The sequence below is a fragment of the Balearica regulorum genome, chromosome 1 (genome assembly GCF_011004875.1).
Source record: "Balearica regulorum gibbericeps isolate bBalReg1 chromosome 1, bBalReg1.pri, whole genome shotgun sequence".
In the NCBI taxonomy this organism is placed as follows: domain Eukaryota; kingdom Metazoa; phylum Chordata; class Aves; order Gruiformes; family Gruidae; genus Balearica; species Balearica regulorum.
In genome coordinates this window covers 185,598,610-185,611,839 of record NC_046184.1, presented here as the reverse complement: position 1 = coordinate 185,611,839, position 13,230 = coordinate 185,598,610, and positions in this window count along the sequence as shown.

Here is a 13,230-nt window from a genome sequence, read left to right as displayed (position 1 = left end):
AAAAGAGCTTGAAATATTAGCTAAAATTAAAATAATTAAAATTATTGCTAGAGGAACCACCAACATGGAGCTTTGTTTAGCTGAACAGATTTCATTTGTTTTTCAGACAAGCAGGTTAAAAATGAACACCTTCAAATTTCTCATGTGCAGTGTTGTGTTGGGTAGTCAGGAGGCATCCAGTCAGTTACTCCTCCTAGCTCCCAGCTAATGCCTTTGGCCAGGCAAGGTATGCAATAACTCACTTTTGGTGGTGCCCCTTAAGTAGGGACATCAATGTAAATTATCATTTAGGATTAACTCCTAAATGACACTCCAGGAGTAAGAGCTGGTGAAAGCTGAAGAAGTGTGTGTATATCAACCGAGCCCCTTCCAAGTCACACCTCTATGTAGGCAGAAGAGCCAGCCACAAGAGAGCTGGCCCTATAAAGTGGGGCACCGATAGCAGGAAACATGGCAAATTGCGACAGATGCAGGGAGTATCCAGATACATGTCAGAGTGATGTTTCACTCAGGTTCTTCAATACGCAGCAATTGGTGTCAAATGCAATTAGTCATGAAGGAACTCTCGTACTTGGCTGTTAGTGATTACTGCTTTAGGACCTATTTCTCTTCTGGCATCCACCTGGAATATAGAAATACTAAATTAAATGTTAATTGTGTACAAAAGGGAGAAAGAAAAAGGCTTAGCAGGTCTATTATAGGAGAAAATTATGCTTTCAGCCAGTACACACAAAAGTTGTTTTAAAGAACATACATCTCTATTATGGTCGCTGCAGAACCTGTGTTAACATAAGTTATTCAGGTGAAACTAGTAATTATATGCCAGTTATGTTAATGAAAATTAACTAGTTTAATCCAAATAGCAATTCTTTCTTCTCTTGTGATCATGCAGATTTATGAATAATTCAGGCAAAAATGTGTTAGGTCTGACAGCTCTTATTTAAGTACTGTAACATAAATGTGTATGGGTGGCACTTAGGCTGGGGAAAAGAGATGTGAGAAAACTTTCACCTCAGCTTTCTTCATGCCATACTTCATTATATTCTGTCCTCCCTTTTTATCTTGTGTCCTCCTTTTCTTCCCTTTAGCTCGTCTCCTTTCCCACAAAACTACTCCCATCCCAGATAGCCACAAAGCATCTTAAAACTGACAGGACCTTGCAACATAATCACATTTGCTCTGCATGTGTTTTCTCTTCCTTTGTCCTTCCTGGGTTTTTCTTGTCTACCTAGACCATAAGTGCTTTAGAAGAGCGACTTTTTAGTCCTTGTCTAGTACCAGCTAAAAGGGAACATTCTTCACTGGCCTTTAGATACCGCCATAGAAGATCTAAACTTTCGTATAAATAGCATGCAGCCATCCTGCAATATTGTAACCTATCAGCTGAGACCTTGAAACTCCAGGGGTTCCTCATGAGGATCAAGTTGGGCTCCAGAACTGGCTTTCACATTGTGTGCTCATTGGCTTTGGGGGAAATGATTAAAATGCTCAGCTCCATCACTTAGATGCTGAAATGTCCTTGTGATGACCCTTGGGGGATCCAGCTGGGGGTCCTGAAGTGATACAGTGGGATGAATATCAAAGAAGCCACCTTCGAAAAGTGGTGGCATTCTGGTGATGCACCCTTTAGCTAGCTTGTCTGAGCAGTAATGTCAGTGAGTCTGATGCCATCATAGCCCAGAAAGATGTATTCTGTATGATGCATATCACTGGAGGACAGCTGTAAACTGCTGGAGCCATGACTGTGGGTGACGGTGCCCTTAGTGCTTTTGGGACTTGCAGCAAAGCAACTTGTGAAAATGGCACGAGGTGATGCCACTTACTTACCTATAATAAAGGAAGAAGTCAATATGATGGAAAAGAAGACTAGCTTTTCTCTATGTTACTTTATCCTGATGACTGGAATAGAGGCTTGGTCAGCTGCAGCAGAAGTCAGTGTGCTCTCCTCCAGAAAGAAGAAGATGAGGTGGCCAAGTGGTACTTAGTGAAATGAGGCAGTGCAAGACCTAAAGCAAGTTTCTCCAAGTCAGGTTGAAGGAGGACACACATTTGGCAAAGACTCAAAACTATTTACTGTTAGCAGAAGCCTGACAATGGTAGTGAAAAAAGAAAAAAAGGGAAGGATAGTCCAAAGAAATACCACACCACCAGGCTAACCACAAGCTCAAGAGGTGAGACTATGTGATAGCCTGGCATGCAACTGCAAAATCTGGCAGAAAGTTATAGCAGTGACCCCTCTTCTCAAATACAGACTAGAGCAGGAGAAGATTTGGTTTCCAACTGACCAAACACAACCAGAGTATTTTGCAGGGAGTTGAGCTCAGTTGGCCTGACCTCCTGTTCTTCCAGGAGAGCTTTTTTAGCTTATCCTCAGCTTTGAATTGTCTTGGAGTGGTGGCAGGGTTGACTCGTCAGTTTAGAGGGCCAGCCTCTTACTGCACTGTATTCGATTCCCACTTGAAGGCTTAAAAGATACGCTGTGCAAAACCTCTTGGACAAATGTGCATTTCACCCTGCACATTCAAGGGAGGTGAGCGTAACCTCTCTGTTAAACCACATTTTATGCCCACAACAGACAGCAATGTTTGATGAAGACTACATTATCCCCATTACTAAAAAGGAAATTTTTAATATTGCCTCATGCTATTGCACATAGTGGAGCCTAATTGTTTATTGAAGTGTGCATGTTTCAGGCAAAACTTGCATGTTCATGACTGCCGGAGCATCACACTCACTTAAGGAACAGCTGGACTGAGATTTAGAGAAAATCCTGTATCAAGCTATGCTACATTTAGTTTCACATCATATACAGTAAATGCTATGGAATCTAAAGCCAGAAAATTTGTCATAAAAGCGTTCTGTCAAAATTCTGGTTTCGCAAGCATTGTTTTATTTAAAATCAGAGTGGCTTTGACAGTCAGTGTTAATATGACAAAAATGTTCTGCGCTGATGTGATTTGATTTGGGGAATGAGGTTTGGGGAGAGGAAGAGGGAAAGGAATTGGTTGATTTGGGAGACAGAGTCCTTTTGTGCCTCCAGTAGTAGCTAGGTGCGATACAGGGCTGATGTCCATTTTGCATCGTATTCTGTCCATCTTGCCAAAACAGGAGCTTAACAAATGCATCGTGGAGTTTAGCATTTGAAGTGTGAGGCTTTTATCATCTTTTTCCTGTGAAAGGGTACAAGTTTTCCTGTCCCTTGACTTGTCACTCTGGTTACCCTGATAAGATCTGCAGCTTTTTTACCCAATTTTTTTCCCTCAAATAGCAAATAAATTCCTTCTGGTTCTGTAGTTCTCTGAAAGCAACTACTGAGATGCTCAGGAAAACAGAAAACTTCCTACATTTATTGGCATTAAGTGCCTACAAAGCAGAACAGGGTCTGAAGGAAGCCGCTCCTTCTCGCAGTCTCTCTGAGAGCACAGTCAGCGTAACTACTCGCACTGCAAAGGGTGACTACTTACTGAGTTAAAACTAAATCCTTCAAAGACAAGTAAGTCAAATGAAAAAGCAGCCGAATCAGGAAATTATGCTTACAAGGTGCAGATCTTCTGACTACATAAACTCCTTATGTCGAATATGTGGAGATCCTAATTTGTAAACAAAATGAAACGGATATGCTCAGGAGTACTTTCGATTAAGTGCTTTGCCTCACACTGGGTAATAAACACTGTGCTTGTCCAGACTTAATGGCTGGCTCTGCTGTCATACTCCCTCTCAATAGGGATATTTGGGGGGCAGCAAGAGAAAAAAATGTGTATTTCTTTAAACCCAGCAGAGAGCACTCCTGCAATCCTACCACAGCCATATTATAACCATTTGCTCAGACTTCTGGCTGGTAAGTACTTCTTGCCAATTTATGTGCTTTTATATACATAATATTGAAGCCTAAAAAAAAAAAAAAAAAATCATCCGCTTGGACTGCTCGTATCTTAGCCATGTCACAGTTAATTCTGTAGTGATCCCAGTAGCATATGGTGGATTAAAATACATCTCCCATAAAAGCATCCAGCCGTAATCAAAGTTATCAAGTGATGGAAAAGATACTTTTTTTCTTGATCGTTTGTTAGAAGAGATTAGCATTGTCAAAATTGTGTCCCTACTTCCTAACTTGATTTTTTTCTGGCTGCTTCTAGCCAGTTTTGCTTTTCTCTGCAAGATTAAATAATCCTTTAGTACTGCATATTTTCTCCCTGTGAAGATATTTATATATTGTAGTCTATTTACTTCTCAGTATTCTTTCTCATAAACTAAACAGATTGAGCTTTTACGTGTTTTGCCATAAAGCATTTCTTTTTTCTTCCTCAAGTCATTACATCCTTTTTTTTTTTTTTAATATCCTTGCCAATTTTTCAACACCTATTTTAAAATGTGCGGAGAAAAGCTGTTATGTGTATTAGTCTGATCAATGCTGTATATGGACATGAAGTCACACCTCTGCTCCTATTCAGCGTTCTGCCTTTTATTCCTATCAGACTATTAGCTAATCACAAATGCCAAAGCAGTAGTCGAAGTAAATTGCTGTTAGGTCATCATCTTCATCCTTCTGGTGCAACAGATCCCTCCGCAGAGATGTGTTTCTGTACACCAAAGCCTAGCTTTTCCATCCCCACCAATAGTCTTGTTTGTGCAAGGGCAAAGGTCCCACACCATGAGGGTATTGTGGGGCTTAGATCCCATGCACGGCCTTCAGGGTTCGTTCTTTGCCATGAGGAAAGTCTGGATAATTCTATGATGTTTATAGCCTTACGTGATTAAAATGGGGTAATCAGATCTGCTGTCAGGATGTTAGCTGATCGCATCAAGCATTCAGGGGGCAATCGCACAGGCTTTGTCTAGACTAGGGTTTAAATGTGTGTCATTAGCACATATTAGCTGATACATTTTAAAAGTCTGATGCAGACAAGGCATAATGCCTTTAATGTGAAAAGCTGGCTGAGTTAGGCCCTTGGGCATTGGTGTTGACACTGGTTTGTCTATTTTAGAGTTTTAGAATAAGTTAGCCAAGGGCTTGTCTGCAAAGACCAGTTAATTTGGAAGAAGATAGGCTACGAATTTAAAGGGCTACTCCAGGACTCTAAGACCAGAAAGAGATTAATTCTCAAGTAGCTGCTCTGAAATAGCTCTGTATAATAGTATTATATACTTAACCAGGTAAGTTTTCTCTCTCTTTTTTTTTTTTTTTTTTTAACCTTCCCCAAAAAAACAGGTCCTGTATGAGAGGTGTTATATTTAAAAATTAACCCTCTGGTGCATTTCTGTTTTCATCACTGCTCCTTACTGAATACAGCTGATTAGCCTGTTCGTGTCTGGGGAGGAGGTTGGAAAACGTGTACACTCTGCAGATCTGGTTGCTGACGTTAAAAGCTGACTTGCATTTCACAGGGGGAAGACATGGTACGCTTGTGAGAGGAATGGGAGTGGAGCAATAGAAGACCATAAAATAGGATTAAAAATAGAGACTGGAGGGATTTTGTTGGAACCTGGCGTTCCATCAAAAAACCACACAAATCCCAGGACATCCCTGAAGCCTGTTATAAACTGAGAAGGCGAACAGGAAAGAAAAAGAGATAAGATTTTACAGTAAAAATCATTTTTAAGTATGGTGATATTGAATGAATGGGATTTTGTGAGTTTCCTTAGCTAGTTCTGCCCATGGAGTCGGCTCATACAGGTGTTGTGTCTGAGACTCTAAAGAGGAACCTTCCAAAATTGCTCTGCAGTTGGCTCTATCCCAGAAATAAGCTACTCAAATAATACTAACTTCCAATGGCAGAGGAGCCTCCCTGCAAGAAAAATGTGCAGGTCTAGCTCTACAGTTTGGTGGTTGATAAAGAATGGCGATGTTAGCAAAAAACCTTTTCTTGTCCTTGAAGGCTGGCGAGGACATATATCGCTTATGGAAAGCAAATATTTGCCAGGCAGTCAGAACTCATTTCAGCATATCATTTCTACCCCTCCACTCTGACTTGTTGTCACCTTGGTGGGACTTGGGTTAGATGGAGACAAAAAAGCTAAAGCCTCATCAGGGCAGAATCTAGACTTTTGCCTTCAGAAGATGAACAGCCATGGTTAAACATCATGTCACCAGTCCAAGGCTGATTTGTCTAACAAAGAATTGCAAGGCAGGAACTGCTTTGTAGGATGATACTGGAAGTCTGTCTTGCACAATAAAACATATCGACAGAGAAGGAAGCCAGATGGTGGCTCAACAGCAGAAGTTTTCTAAAACGCATTTTCTACCCTGAGAGGTTCTTGATTGACAGCTGTGGAAACAGGCGTTTTATTTGTCTACAGGGCAGGACAAGGAAGGCATCTAATATTGTCCCTGCAGAGGTGTACAAAAATCACTTGCCATTTCATTTCCATCCCTATGAAGTCCTTGCCTCATCCGTCCAAACTGCAGGGGAAGGAGACATCTGTAGAATGCACATTTGACCCTGATTTGAGGACACAGAACATCTGCTAGTTAAAAGTTTCATTTCAGGGCTGGATTTGAATCTCTGATCTATAAAATGGCTATCCTACTGTCCTAGTAGGAAGTTATCCAATGACTGAGGAGGGGAAGGCAGCCTTTCTTGAAGTACAAATGAAGAAACATTCCCTGGTGACTCCATTCTTCCCCCTCAACCTTCACAAAGAGCAAGAAGATTTGGAAGTATGTAGCCAGCAAAGAGGTTCATCCTATTAGAAAGACAGAAAAAGAGCTCATGTTACGTTCACAGGGAATGTTTTGAGGTGATTTTTAAGTCTAAAGAAAACTCTCTGTAGTTTATAGCCAGGAGATGCTCTTAAAACAAAGGTTAGTACGGGGAAATGGAGCAGCAATGAAAAAAAAGTATTATCTTTTATGAGCACTTCACTGTTCTTCCTCCTTGAAGAGATTTCAATGTGGAGTCTGAAATCCCCATTGTTTCAAAGGGTTACAGTCAAGAGCAAGAATAACATGGGATTTACAGCCTTTCTTTGATTTTTGTGGTCCGTGCAGTTCAAACGTCCGAAGAAAAACATGGAGGTGCGTGCCCGGGTGAAATGGAACTAGGCGGTCATTTATGCAACACAGAACTGTTGCTTTTGTCCAGTGCAGAGCTTTTTTATTTCTAGCAATGAAACACAGAAGTCCAGTGACATATATTGGTCATGCAACCAGCAAGAGAACTGTACATATTCAGGATTCAGACTTCAAATTTTTGTTTGCTTTCCAAGAATTATGAGATTTCTGTCATACACAGCCTTGGGAAAGACAATGGAGGGTAAATTGGATGGATCTGGGCAAAGAGCCCCAATCAAAGACTAACCAGTGGTGTGACTGTCACACAGTAGTGTGCAGAGATATCCACACTAGCAGCGAACAGGCGAGTTTGGCCACAGGAGACATCACAGCCGTGTTTCTACAGCCTCTGTCCAGCTCAATACACTCTACTTACTGCTCCCAGGTTGAGTGATATCGTATCATCTGGGCTGTCTTCTTCCAGATTTCTTCTTTCTACATGGTTTCTTGTTCTGAAAAGTTTATTGTGAAGTAGTTCAAGCCTTGTTTCAGGCAGTTAACAAGCTGTATTGTCAACAGAAAATGATGAATTATCTGCAGCAAGAGTGGGTGGATCCTCATTGAAAAAAGAACCCGGATACCTTCTTCCTAAATTTTCTAAAAGCCTTGAAATTACTTTATTTGCCGATTTCCAAAGATGATGGAGTAGGTTTCCAGAAATAACCAGAATAAAGTTTCAGCTCGCAGATCCGCTTGGCTCGTACCTGTCCCAAGTTCCCCGATCCAGGCATGCAACCTTCAGAGGGAAGCAAAAGCTGTTCCAGAGTTTAAGTCATGTGAGTAATTCAAAGCTTTGGGAAGGTTACAAAAAAGTCCCTTGCGGGCAATCCCAAGATCAATGCTACTGTTCTTCTGTGTAACTAATCTAAAGTAAGGTTTTCATTAACTCTCTTTATTTGATGCATTGTGAAACAAACCGAATGAGAATGTTTAGGCTGGCAAAAAAAGCAACACAAAATCCCACAAGAGCCCAGCTAAGCAGCACACATCAAGAGCTGAGTAACAAAGAAAATAACTCTTGATACACAAAGTCTCCGTCTTGCAACTAAGCAGGAGACGGACAAGTTTAAAGCTATACATGAGTACCAGGGCTCTTCTCCCAGCAGAGAAGTTGGGAAATTACCACTTTGTGCTGTGTCGTAGAAGTATAACTCACTACTAAAAAGTTCTTGTTAATCACAGATGTATTACGTGACAATACACAGACTTGGGGTAAGCCACAGCCTCTTCAGTTTCTGAACCACTGAGTGTCTGAGAGCTGTCACCAAACAAATACACAAGCAAGGGAATCTGTGACTGAAACTGATATTAAAGCTACTCAGCAACACCCCAAAACCCAGCCAGGCAGTGCATGTTTCCACCAAAAAAAATTGCTTTTAAAAGCCATCAGTACCAGGATTTTCACTGGAAAGTGGACATAAGCAAGGGAATCTGTGACTGAAACTGATATTAAAGCTACTCAGCAACACCCCAAAACCCAGCCGGGCAGTGCATGTTTCCACCAAAAAGATTGCTTTTAAAAGCCATCAGTACCAGGATTTTCACTGGAAAGTGGACATAGAACTAAAGATGTGAGAGATTTTAGCTGCTCAACTAACTTCACAGAATATCGTGTGACTGGAGGCACTCATTGCTTCATGATATAGTTTAGACAGCAGACCCTAATTTTTCCTTGTGCAGGTGAGCACTTTATCTGCTGAACTGTTGTATAAGCAAGATGTCACAGTGCCCCAGTTTCCATCACTTTGTGCAAGGTTTTATCCATCCAGCATGTTCTGAGGATACCTGCCAGACTGACCCCCCAGCTGCAGCTGTAGGCACACACCTCACTGCTCAGCACTCTTAAGTCCACTGCTGGGTTTTCAGACAGTCCTCAGATGTCCTTGCAGAGTACCTTCGTGTAGCCATGATTGATAACCATGGTCCTCTGAACTCAAAGTCTGAGAGTCACTCACTTGAATTCTGCGTAACATAAGGAAACACAAGAAATCCAGGCCTTGAAGCGTAGCACATGGATGGGTAGGTCATTCTTCCTGGGCTTCTAAGGAGGCATCTCTTCAACTCTTCTTAATTCTGACCTTCATCCCCTCTCATCTTGTCTGCAGATTGGTGTGGGTCTGCATATGTGTCTGTGTGAGGTCTCAAGACTATTCACATGGACTATAGCTTTTTATCTCCTCAGCACATCACACCTTTTAATTTGTTCTTTATATAATTTCTGTTTATTTTACTGGAAGTCATATAGGTAGAGGGGAATTGCAAAGGAAAAATGTCTACCAAGCCACATAATAAAATACATATAATGACAGTCTCATACATAGGGCAAATCTACATGAAAATGACAACCCAACCAAATTACAAAGAAGGAACCAGCAATTGCGACTGAAAACCCATAAAGATTTTTATAAATGCATAATACGAATTAGTCTTGAAAGAGGAAAGGCTACCTACTCAGAGTCATTTTGTCCTGATGGACCAAAAGCTACCAGTTACTTAAATTCTAGTTCAAATATGAGAAACAAGAAACCCAAACTATAATGCCTGACCGAGACCATGGATTACCTGGTTTCAAACACTGACACCACTATAGCACCTAATTTCAAGAGAGCGAGCATGACTCAAGGCTCCTGCCATATGGCTGGGCAAGTAGCTACAAAACTTCAGTCTGGCATTTGGCAGGTAGGGGCAAAATCCAGCCTTGGCTCAACAGATCCCATGCAAATAGGGCTGGACCTTGCCTTCACAGTCCAGCCATGCTGGAAAAGGAGAAATAGCTCCCACCGTTCACACAGGACACTCTGCTTTTCAGGCATCACAACTGGGTGGGTGATACTGCAGTTAGCTGAAGGGAAACAAACATAGGGAAAGAGCACTTGGTCTTCATCACAGGTAGCTGCTAGAAAATCAAGGGTTACAATACCCAGCCAATAATTACTTTATTCAAAACACAGAGGGCTGGAGCATGTCTGTGGCAGTGACTTTATCCCATCCCAATTTAGGCTCTCAAGCAGATAGATCTAGTGTTCAGTCCAGTTCCAGGATCCTGCATTGCCACCTCGTTAAAGGGGTGCTGAATTTATGAACCCATCTTCAGCCATGGCTCACTGGAAATGCTAGACCACAGCTTGTCAGCCTCCCTAGAGCCTTCCGATTTTAGTGAAACAAGGGAACGGCTGGTAAATGTTGCCACTTGAAACAGGGGTTTCAGTGATGGGGACCGCGATTACTGTTGTCCAAGGTGCTCTTAAATCTGCAGAGCACCACCTTGCTGCTGCTTCCCCATGAAAGCAACACCACTCCGGGAAGGTATCAGTCAGCAGAGAACGCTGCCACTGCCAACACACACAGGCAGTGATTTATTCACACCATCTCCAAAAGAGGCAAGTCACACAAAGGTCGTGGTGCTGCAGACAAAGCAAATAGCTTGCTATAACGTATGTGGTGAATAATAATGCCAGGCATTATAGAATAGAGGATAGGAGGGGAAAAAACGTATTTCTCCGTGCTTAAAATTTATTGAATGGTCAGAATCAGGGGGAAATGTAGTTGAGAGGATGTGGGTAGGAGAGGAGTTCCCTGATTAAACTTTTTTCTCCTTCCCTATCCCAGCTTTAAATACAAAATGTAACATATGTAATAGATATATAAATGAGAAAAAACCTGTAGTGCATACCAAATCTGCAATCCAATAATTTATATTTGAATGTTTTAGCAAAAATTGACTGTGACTACAAACACTTCACAGACTAATTTTCAGATTCATGAGTTTTTGCTTGGTTTGCCTACATGTTCTCTGAGCTCTGTGCCAAAACCGTATTTCCTTTCTTGCACCAAAACGTAACGCTGACACGTGTCAGACTACTTCTTTTGTATGGGCTTAAGCACACTTCCTCTTTCTGCTTTTTGTAGATTCATACATATTAGACACACATCTTTGGGTTTTAATTATAAAATTAATGTAGACAGCAACCAGAAATAAAGCTGACAAATCTAATTTCCCAAGTAACTCAATATCATCTCAGGATCTCTGAGGAGGAAAAGAAAAATATTAAGTCCAAGGGGTTACCAGAATATTTCTAAAGGGACAAATTAAAAAATAAACAAACTAAAAAGCTGATCAGATTAATAGAGGAGCATTTCCCTAGTGTCAAATTCCATATTTATCACCAGCCAGGAGAATGCAATGGTATTTTAAACATGAAATGACTTTTTGTATTGCTTCCAATCCCAGACGCTTAGGGGAAAAAGCTGTATAGATACATATCATAAATGCATCTTAAAAGAAAATAGTTTCTAAAAATAGTCGTTTAATGACCCTATACAGTGCTGTGCTAGCTCAAACTGTGTAAACTCCCTCCCATTCCATAGATTTAATCTAAAACTTTTTTTCAAAGTGATTGACCTGTCCCAAGTACTGACAGAAAAAGAGGATTGCTGTAAGGTAAGCAGAGAAAGTTGTCAAGTGGCCGGTCACAGCCACACTGAGAGCTACACTGATGTGAAAGGGGCACAAGTGGCTTTCATGTCCCACGACAAAATGTCACAGATACACAAAGATGATCCTGGACATACAAAAAAATAAATAAACTTACACGTGAAATTACACTGTCAGCCAGCAGTTGGTTGTTCTGCCAGGAGGAGGTCAGCAAATACAAAGAAACCCTGAGAGATCAATGCAGTTTGCTAAACAGGAATTTGAACCCAAACTTAGATCTAGTGACGCTTTTTTTTAAATCCAGTTGTTGCAATTTTCCACTCCTGTGTCATCCCAGAAAAGAGTGTAGGACTAGGATCCACACACACATACACACCTCTGCTTCTCAGGCTGCAATGTTGATGCATCACATGCGGCAATAATTCTGCGTCTGTCTTTGCCCATGCCCTGCAGCAATGGGTTTGTGGTGCTGGAGACAGGCAAACCCTGATCCTCTTCCATGTCCCCCTGTTTCCATTTTCTCTACATTGGAAACTGGAAAAACTGTATCTTGTAAAATCTCACAAGGCCAAAATGTAGCTTTGTTTATGGACAATATTGTTTTTGAAGTGGGGAAGAGAGTGAATTGTAAAAGCAGACATAATGGGTTAGACAAAGTCTTAACCATCCCAGGACCCATACCAAGCAGTGGCTTCCAGAGCTGATGTCTATCTATTTGTTATACCTTAATGAATTTTTCTTCCATTAATTTACTCCATTTCTTTTGGGAACTAATGCAAATTTTTGGCATCTGCTGTGCATTACAGCAAGGAGTTACACAGCTAGACTGTTCACTGTGAAGAAGTATTTCCTTTGGTTTTGGACCAGGCAGTTTAATTTCATATTCCCTACTTGTACTGAAGGAGGAAAAGACTTCAAAACTGTTTTTTCTGCCCAAATCTGCCATAATGACTGGTCATTGAACTGCTGTCAAAACTCACGGTCCAAGTCAGCCTCACAGCTTGGTGGAGTGCAGCTCTACTTCACAAAAGCAGAGGTCCCAGACACAACTGCCTTTCCCTCAGCAGGGTGATGATCTCTTATGGTGGCGATATTGTTGCATCCATTGAAGAGAGACTTGCTGGTGATGTGCTGCTGGAAGGAGTGATCGCTCCTTCGTTAGGCACTCTGAAGATTAATAGATTAATAGGCATGGGCTGGAGGTGAATCTTCCCACTCAAATATCAGTTGCAGAGAGACTTCAGTCAATCTCCACAGCTTCTGCTCTACTCAGTCATCATGGCCAAAGGTTGTTATGCTTTGTCCATCAGCACATGTGCACCAGCAATGACTCATCTCTGTGAGGATGAGGAGCTCTTCCAACCAACATCAGCAGTGTCATCCCAGGTAACGATAGTCTGATCAATGAATGTAATTTTAATGGCAAGTCTGGATGTAACTAGACATGGTAGATCAATGTAAAAATTTGTTACAGAGCTGGTTGCACTAACTCCAGTGTCAAGTTTCTGCCTCCTAAGTAGGCTGATCACAAGCTAATCATTATCAATACACTTGTTTGAACTAGTCCCCACACGCAAGATAGACTGAATATTTCCTTTCTCAAAATACCAATATGCAATCAATTTTAAAGCAAACAGCTCTGTAAGGATTCAACATATCTAAATATGAGGGTTAAACCTTAGTCTCCAGAGAAGTTGGTATTCTTTTCCACTGCCCTCAATAAAGAAGTCAGTATCTCAGTTCA